We start from the raw sequence: 7,466 nt of genomic DNA, 5'->3' as shown, positions 1-7,466 counted from the left end.
AAATGTTGCCATAGAAACACAGCTTCAGACATTGGATAGAACAAACCATATGCCACTCTTTTTTTTTTTTTTTTGATAAAGATTTTCTTAGGAAAAATATCCTGGAAAAACTACACTATGAAATAGGTGGAAAGATATGTTATGAAGCTCTTTGGTGGGTCATAATTGCAGAGCCTGGACCTTATTTAACCAACAAACACATTTGTTCACGTGTTAAAAGGTCGCCCTGCACTGCCCTGAGGAACTACTGTCTGGAAAAACATGACTACCGAGAACAGAGAGATTCTCTCTACTGTCCATAACAAGCTGGAAGCTCAAAGACTCATCAAACATAGCCTTGAAGCAGCTAGAGGCGAATGTGTTTTCTTACTGGGATATATTATAATATATTATTAATGTAAGTACCTGGAGAGATTTAGAGACAGAAAATTTTGGTTATAGAAGTAGAATTTTTGAGATTCCTTCTGGTCTTTGTGGCAAAAAAATTACCAATGTTTTCAAATATCACAATATTTCCATTGCTTATAAACAATATACACGTATAGCATATAAAATTTGAAAAACAAAAGAGAAAGTATATAAAAGTCCCAAGTGATTTTAACACTCATATATAATGACTTTTAAACTTCTGTATATTTTCACATAGAGGAAATAGAAAATGTATAATTTTATAGCCATATTTTTCTACTTAATTTTGAGATTTTTGCATTGAAAATAAAACCTCACATTGCCATATGATGCCAGATAGTCTATAATAAGAAGAGTAGGATTCAAGAGTATCAAACGCCAAGTGATAAATGTCTGTCTTCTTTTCTGAATTTATTTGGATGCCCTCCATTAAGAATGGAGAGTCTGCAATAGCCAAGCAGCTATTTTGAGTTTATATGAAGAAAAAGCTGAGTCATAACAACCTCAGATTTCTTAACCTTATTTTTTTAAATCTTAATTTGTTTACCTTATGTCAATTTTTTTTTTTTTTTACAGTCCAGAGGTCTTGAAAACCTGGAACGCTTCATGAATTTGCACGTCATTCTTGTGCAGGGGCCATGCTAATTTTCTCTGTCTTATTCCAATTTTAGCATATGTGCTGTTGAAGCAAGCATTCATATTTGTCAAATTTATCAATCTACATCTTTTCCACCAAATCCATTAAAAATAGGCATATAAGGCCTATCCCAAACTAAAGTTAATTTCTAATTAATTCTGGTCATGAAAGTGAGATTCAGTGAGTTATTACCTTAGACAAATTATAGTTCTTTGGCAACCTTAAGAGTTAATACAGCTTTTAAGTGTACCTGCTTGACAACTGGGGAAGAGCCTTTGTCCTGAGAATATCTGGCTCACTGATGGAGAATCATAGAATTTTAAAGCCCAGTTACACATGGGGAAGCAGCACTTTAAATCCTGATGATTTTAAGGCTGCAATCAGATAAGTCTCCTGATCCATGTTAATCTTGTTACAGTTAAATGAAGACAACCTTCTTTCATAGCTATGCTGTTCATATTTAATTTAATAATGAATATTTAAGGCAGGAATCACTGACCAATCTAGTTAAGAAGAGTAAATTGTAACATAGTCTAATAATCTCAATTTCTGCATATTAACTTTAATATATATGTGTACATATGGCTGCCATTTTCCCAAAGTCATATTTGAAAAGCCACAGAATAAGTGTTTGTGCCTCAATTTGAAGTCTTGGTTGTCTGTATGCATTTGTACATGTTGCGAATATTCTTAATGTAGATATGAGCAGTAGCTATTTAAAACTATGTACATAATTACATTATATCACTTAATCTTTGTATCAGGGCTGTTATCTCCATTTTAAAGATAAGGAATATTTCATTTTATAGAAAAGCTAAGTAAATTGCCCAAGGTCATACAGCCAGCATATTCCTTTAACAATTATTTTGTATAAATAAATGCTCACATGAGAATTTATTCAATTCAGAAAATAAAATGGAGGTGAAATTTTTCTGAGATTTTATCCAAGTGATATGAAATATTATGTTACAGTATATTTCACACAAACTTTAATTTTGTAGTCCAAGGTTCTCTAGTTTTCAGATTTAACACTCCTCTCTTATAAAGGTAAATGTTCCTGATGGGTTTTTATACTTACTTGTTTCTTGTTTGCCTATGTCTAACAGAATCCTGACATTTCTGGTACATATTGATATAAATCAGCAGTGGCCTTTTTCATTTCTGTAATTTAGAAAGGAAAAGATGAATGTTTGGGTACTGTCATTGCTCATTTTCTACGAACAGGCTCTATGACAAGTGCTTATTAGACTCATTCTCAAGTATTTTGCAAATGAATGCAACTATCTACACAGCTCTTCCTTGACTTACAGTGGGGTTATGTCCCTAAACCTATCATGAGATGGAAATAACTTAAGTCAAAAAATGTACTTAATACACCTAACCTACTAATACACCTAACCATAGATTAGCTTAGCCTACTCCAAACGTGCTCAGAACGTTTACATCAATCTATGGTCAGGCAAAAGCATCTAACACGAAGCCTATTTTATAATAAAGTGTGGAATATCTCATGTAATTTATTGAATACTATATTGAAAGTTAAAAACAGAATGGTTGTGTGGGTACAGAATGGTTGTAAATGCATCAGTCGTTCACCTGATGATCTCATGGCTGACCAGAAGCTATGGTGGTGGCCGCTGTCCAGCATCAAGAAAGAGTACCATACTATATGTTGCTAGCCCAGGAAGAGATTAAAATTCCAAATTCAGAGTATGGTTTCTATTGAATTCATATAACTTTTGCACAATCAGTAAAGTTAAAAAATCATTAAATTGAGCCAACATAAGTTGAGGACTGTCTGTATTTTTAAAGAGATGATAATGGTATCTGAATATTTTATTTTTACTTTCCAATGAACTGCCAGTTGTGAATAATGGTAATGCCTGAGCCCAATACTGTGCATGCCAAATTCTTAAAAAAAAATAGTCTCCATTAATAATGTCAATGGCTACAGTTTAATAATTCTAATGATCAAAGAAATATTCTAAAAGTTTTATGGTATTTCAAAAGATCTCTGCACTAAGGAATATTACAAATTTTCTAAGCCATCATGGATCAACTTAAAACTGAAGAAATAAACACCATATTGTTGTACAATGTCAATCATGATGGAAATGCAAAAATAACTGAATTAACAGTTAAAGCAAATGTCAAATCCATAGCAGTCTAAATGCTACAAGCCTAAATCTTCTGAATTTTCAGTCTATTGATTAAAAAGTGCAAGATACCAGTAACACAGAGAAGTGCTCATTTTAATATTTGTTACTGAGATTAATAATACTTTTTATGTAATTTGGAGATCAGGCATCTGGGGTCTGAAAACAAAGCATATAACTATATTTACATATAAATTGCTTTTCTCATTTTTGTTTGATTTAGATTTAGATTTAGATATCTGAAATTGCTGAAATTTATCTATCTGTCAAGAATCATCCATAAATTTTGGTAAAGAAAGGATTCTAGGAATTTTTCCTTCTGTGTATACTAGTGGGCATACATGAAAACTTAAATGTTAATCTCAGCTTGATATCCTCCACAGTGTGTTAAGAACTGAACAGAAACAGTTTTGCAAAGTGGAAAGATATTGAATACATCCTAATTAAAATCATTGACCAAAACAGATCAAATAAATGACATAAATCTGATGATGAGGCTCGTTCACAGTTTACATGGTATGTCACCACACATATATACAAAACCAAGAATAGATACTTCACTGAACGCATCGAGGAACTTTAAATAGGAATATATTTTAAGTTCATTGTTTATTCAGGTCTGTTCTCCAGTTAAACTCCCATGTTAATTATAAAAACAGACTACTTTTGTGAAAGAGAAGAATATTTTGGTCTTGAATACATTTTATTCAGGCAAAACCCCCAAAAGCAAACACATGGCCAACTCAAAATAAAGTCTGTGAGTCTGCTTACAGGGAGTATTTATCATCGATCTGCCACAAATGTATATATTAAATGGGAAATGTAATGTATTTGAATAAATTTCAGTTTTGGTCAATATACAGTCATTATACACAGTGAACCCCCACTATTAGATTAGTAAACACCATAAGATGTATTATTGCATGCTAGGCTCAGAAGAAGAGAAATCAGTTCTCTTTTAACCGTACAACTGCTTAACTGCGTATTTCATGGTAAGTATGCACTGCTTTGGGGCAAAGGTCAGTATGATATATACATAGTTAATAAAGGCCATAAACAAAATGAATGACTTTCTGAGCATAAAAATGGAAAACTTTATGTAGGAAATTGCTAAAGGAGCTAGCTCAGCTTTGTCATGTACAAGCTGTATGATCCTGGGCCAGTTACTGGACCTCTCTTGTGATTATTTCCTTATCTTTTAAATAGGAGTACTAATGAAACTTATCATAAAAGATTGTTGGAGGAGATAGTGAAAAATGCATGTAAGTCTCTTGGAATGATGCTGAGCATACAGTAAGTGTTCAATGAATGTGAGCTGTTATCAGTGCAAAACACTCCTGGTTCATTGCACAAAAGTATTCTTTCAATTTTGTGCTTAAAAGATAGAAATGTATGTATTCATCAATATAGTAGTTAGCTATATCTTTTCAAAAGTACTACTCAAAAGTAAATTTTAACTAAAAGTCTCTTTAGTTTAGCAAACAGTAAAAAGCTGTTCACATCATTTTGAGTACATAAAGAAGAGAATGAAAGTTGCATGGAAAGTTCTGCAGCTCCGAGATTCAACTGATTTGTGGTTTTTAGGTTTGGAGAGTCTTGGAAATACCCAATTATTCTTATGCCAAGGTCACCCTTTATGCTTTTTTCTGCAAAGAAAACTTTAAAGAGAAAAAATACAATTTTGTTTGGCAAGTATTGAATGGGGAGAGTTGAAATCAGTGTTTTATTTGTCAATTGAAGTCTAATTGACTTGTAATATTATATTAGTTTGAAATCGCTGTTCTTAATGGTAATAAGTTTAATTTGTTCAATGGCATATCTCACACTGGCTTATGACCATGATTATGCTCAATTAAATAACTCATAATTTATCTGATCATCACAATTCTAATTAATAGACAAAGGGGTCTTAGTAATGGTTTGGGCACTATTACATAAATCACCAGGGAATTAGGCTTTATGAAGTTTTCCTATTCCAATAAAAGAGCTCCAACCTTCTCATCAAATTAAAGTAACATTTCACATGCTGAGAGAATTCTAACTTATTACTAGCAAATTATTTATGTGTGAATATGGTTCTTATCTTAATTTGTAAGATTAAAAGTCACTGTACATTTGCTACCATTTTTATCAGTTTTTACAGTGACATCTTACTTATTAAAATGTACTTTATAATAAACGTGTTGAAAGGAAATAGAATGAAAAAGGCAAATTAGTCCTATACTCATTTAAATATCAAAAATTGACACAAATATAGAAAATATACCATAGATACTACTGCAGTAACACAAGCAGCTTTACTTTTGACCTCTGTAAGTCAGTTGGAAGAAAATATCTGCCCAAGCGCTGATTCAAACAGAAATATCTGTTCACTACCCTTCAAAAATTACTTGGTTTTAAAAATAACCTGAGCTATATCATATATATGTATATTATACATTTTAATTGAAGTAGAAGCTAATTTTAGTCTTAAGTATTTAACATTACTTGAAATAGCTAAATGATTTCAAAGAGGTATTGTGGCTATATAATCTCCCTTTTGAGTTTTAGATCCTCCCAAGCTGAAGGGTTATGTAAGAGCATCATTATGAAATACTATAGGCAAAGAAAAATCATTCCTGGTACCCATTCTAATGATTATATTACTGTTTTGGTGTTTGTGAGATCTGTAAATTGCAACTATATTGTAGAATGACACCAGATTTAGAGTATTTGCAAAAAGGAAATTTATGGAGTGGAATTTACTTATTGGGACACATACTGTAAAACCTAGTTTTATTCCTTCTAGCTATGCCTTTTCAAGTTCTGTACACACTTATCTCAAATTTAAATCTAACCATAATTATACATCTTTTAAATAATTACAGAATTTTGGTTCTTCAGAGAATGGTTTTCCCTCCAGCATCTCTGAGAGCTAAATAAAAATTTTAAAGCAAAAATGTGTGGGTGAGGTGTAAAAGTAGATCAGAGTACCTGTCATTTTGGATTAGGATGATTATTCATGAATTTCAGGTATTCTTAAGATGTGTTCGCAAAGTACCTTCAAATCTATTGTGTAAGGCTCTTGCTTAAAGAATTTATTTTAATCCAAAAAGAGCACAGTTCAGGCATCTATGTTAGGAGGCTAAGCCCATTAATAGTCTCATTTTGGAAACACAAGGCAATATCTTCTACAAAGGAAGAAATACTGAGAAGGAAAAAAATCTCAGGACTTATTATTGAGAGTCTATTATATTAAAACCCTTCCGTTATTTACTATGCCTAGTAAATCTAAGTTATGTTTGTATTCTGGATATATTCAGATATTGTTCTTCAGTATCAATAAACAGAAGATTTAGTGTGTCCTCTCTTTTCTAAGATACGGGCAGATATAGGTGATATTTTTACCATGCTTAGAGGAAAGTAATTTTTGCCATACATAAGAAAAACTGTCTTAGATACTCAGTTTGCTTTTCGTTTCAATTTCTCTAGAAAATTATATTAGTGACTATTACCTTTTATTATTTTTGGCAACATTCTTCACAACTATCTCTGAAAGTTAGTTAGCATGACATTCCACTTCTGCAGGGACAGCTGAAGCAAAGAGAGTGAGCTCGGAACAGAACTGAGCTCCATACTCACAACTGCAGTTTGTGTTTTCAATCTGCCGCTCAGTCACTAGGTCATTAGATCTTATTTCTACTATGTTTCCCCTGCGTTACTATATTGATACTGAACATGCTGTGTTACCTACTATCGCTGTGAACCTATTGTCAGCAGTATGAACCAGGTGAGCATATCTCCTCATAAACAGGTTTTAGTCCAAGAAATAATTAGGCTGTAAATGATAGGGATGGAAAAGTAACAAGTGTCACATCAGATAGAAAAAGAATACATTTTAAAGGAGAGGGTACAGCTCAGTGGTAGAGCACGTACTGGCATGCATGAGGTCCTAGGTTCAATCCCCAGTACCTCCATTTAAAAAAAAAAAACTTAATTATCTCCCCCCAAAAAATAAAAAAACAAATTTATAAAAAGAATACATTTTAAGAAGAAAATCTCACTTAAGGAAAGCAGAAAATAATGTATTATGGATACTAATAAAAGAAAGGGGCCCTTAGTTTCCTACATGGTATATGTGCCAAGAAGAAAGGCATATTGAAAACTAAATGAATATTTAAATTACACTTCAAGAAGGCTGTTTGAAAAAGTAACCAAAAATTTACATGAAAATCAGCAACAGAAATCTGAACACTTTACAGCATTGTACAGCTTTTGAAGTACTT

The 7,466-nt window shown here is 32.2% G+C and overlaps 1 non-coding gene across 1 annotated transcript; it reads right to left on the bottom strand.

Moving 5' to 3' along the window:
- Nucleotides 1-996: 996 nt before the first annotated feature.
- On the bottom strand, nt 997-1,103 carry LOC123617375 (U6 spliceosomal RNA). The gene has a single exon (XR_006725505.1). It is a non-coding gene; the product is annotated as a U6 spliceosomal RNA (small nuclear RNA).
- Nucleotides 1,104-7,466: the final 6,363 nt, after the last annotated feature.

This window comes from Camelus bactrianus, chromosome X, assembly GCF_048773025.1.
Source record: "Camelus bactrianus isolate YW-2024 breed Bactrian camel chromosome X, ASM4877302v1, whole genome shotgun sequence".
NCBI lineage: Eukaryota > Metazoa > Chordata > Mammalia > Artiodactyla > Camelidae > Camelus > Camelus bactrianus.
This window is presented reverse-complemented; position numbering and strand designations above follow the sequence as displayed.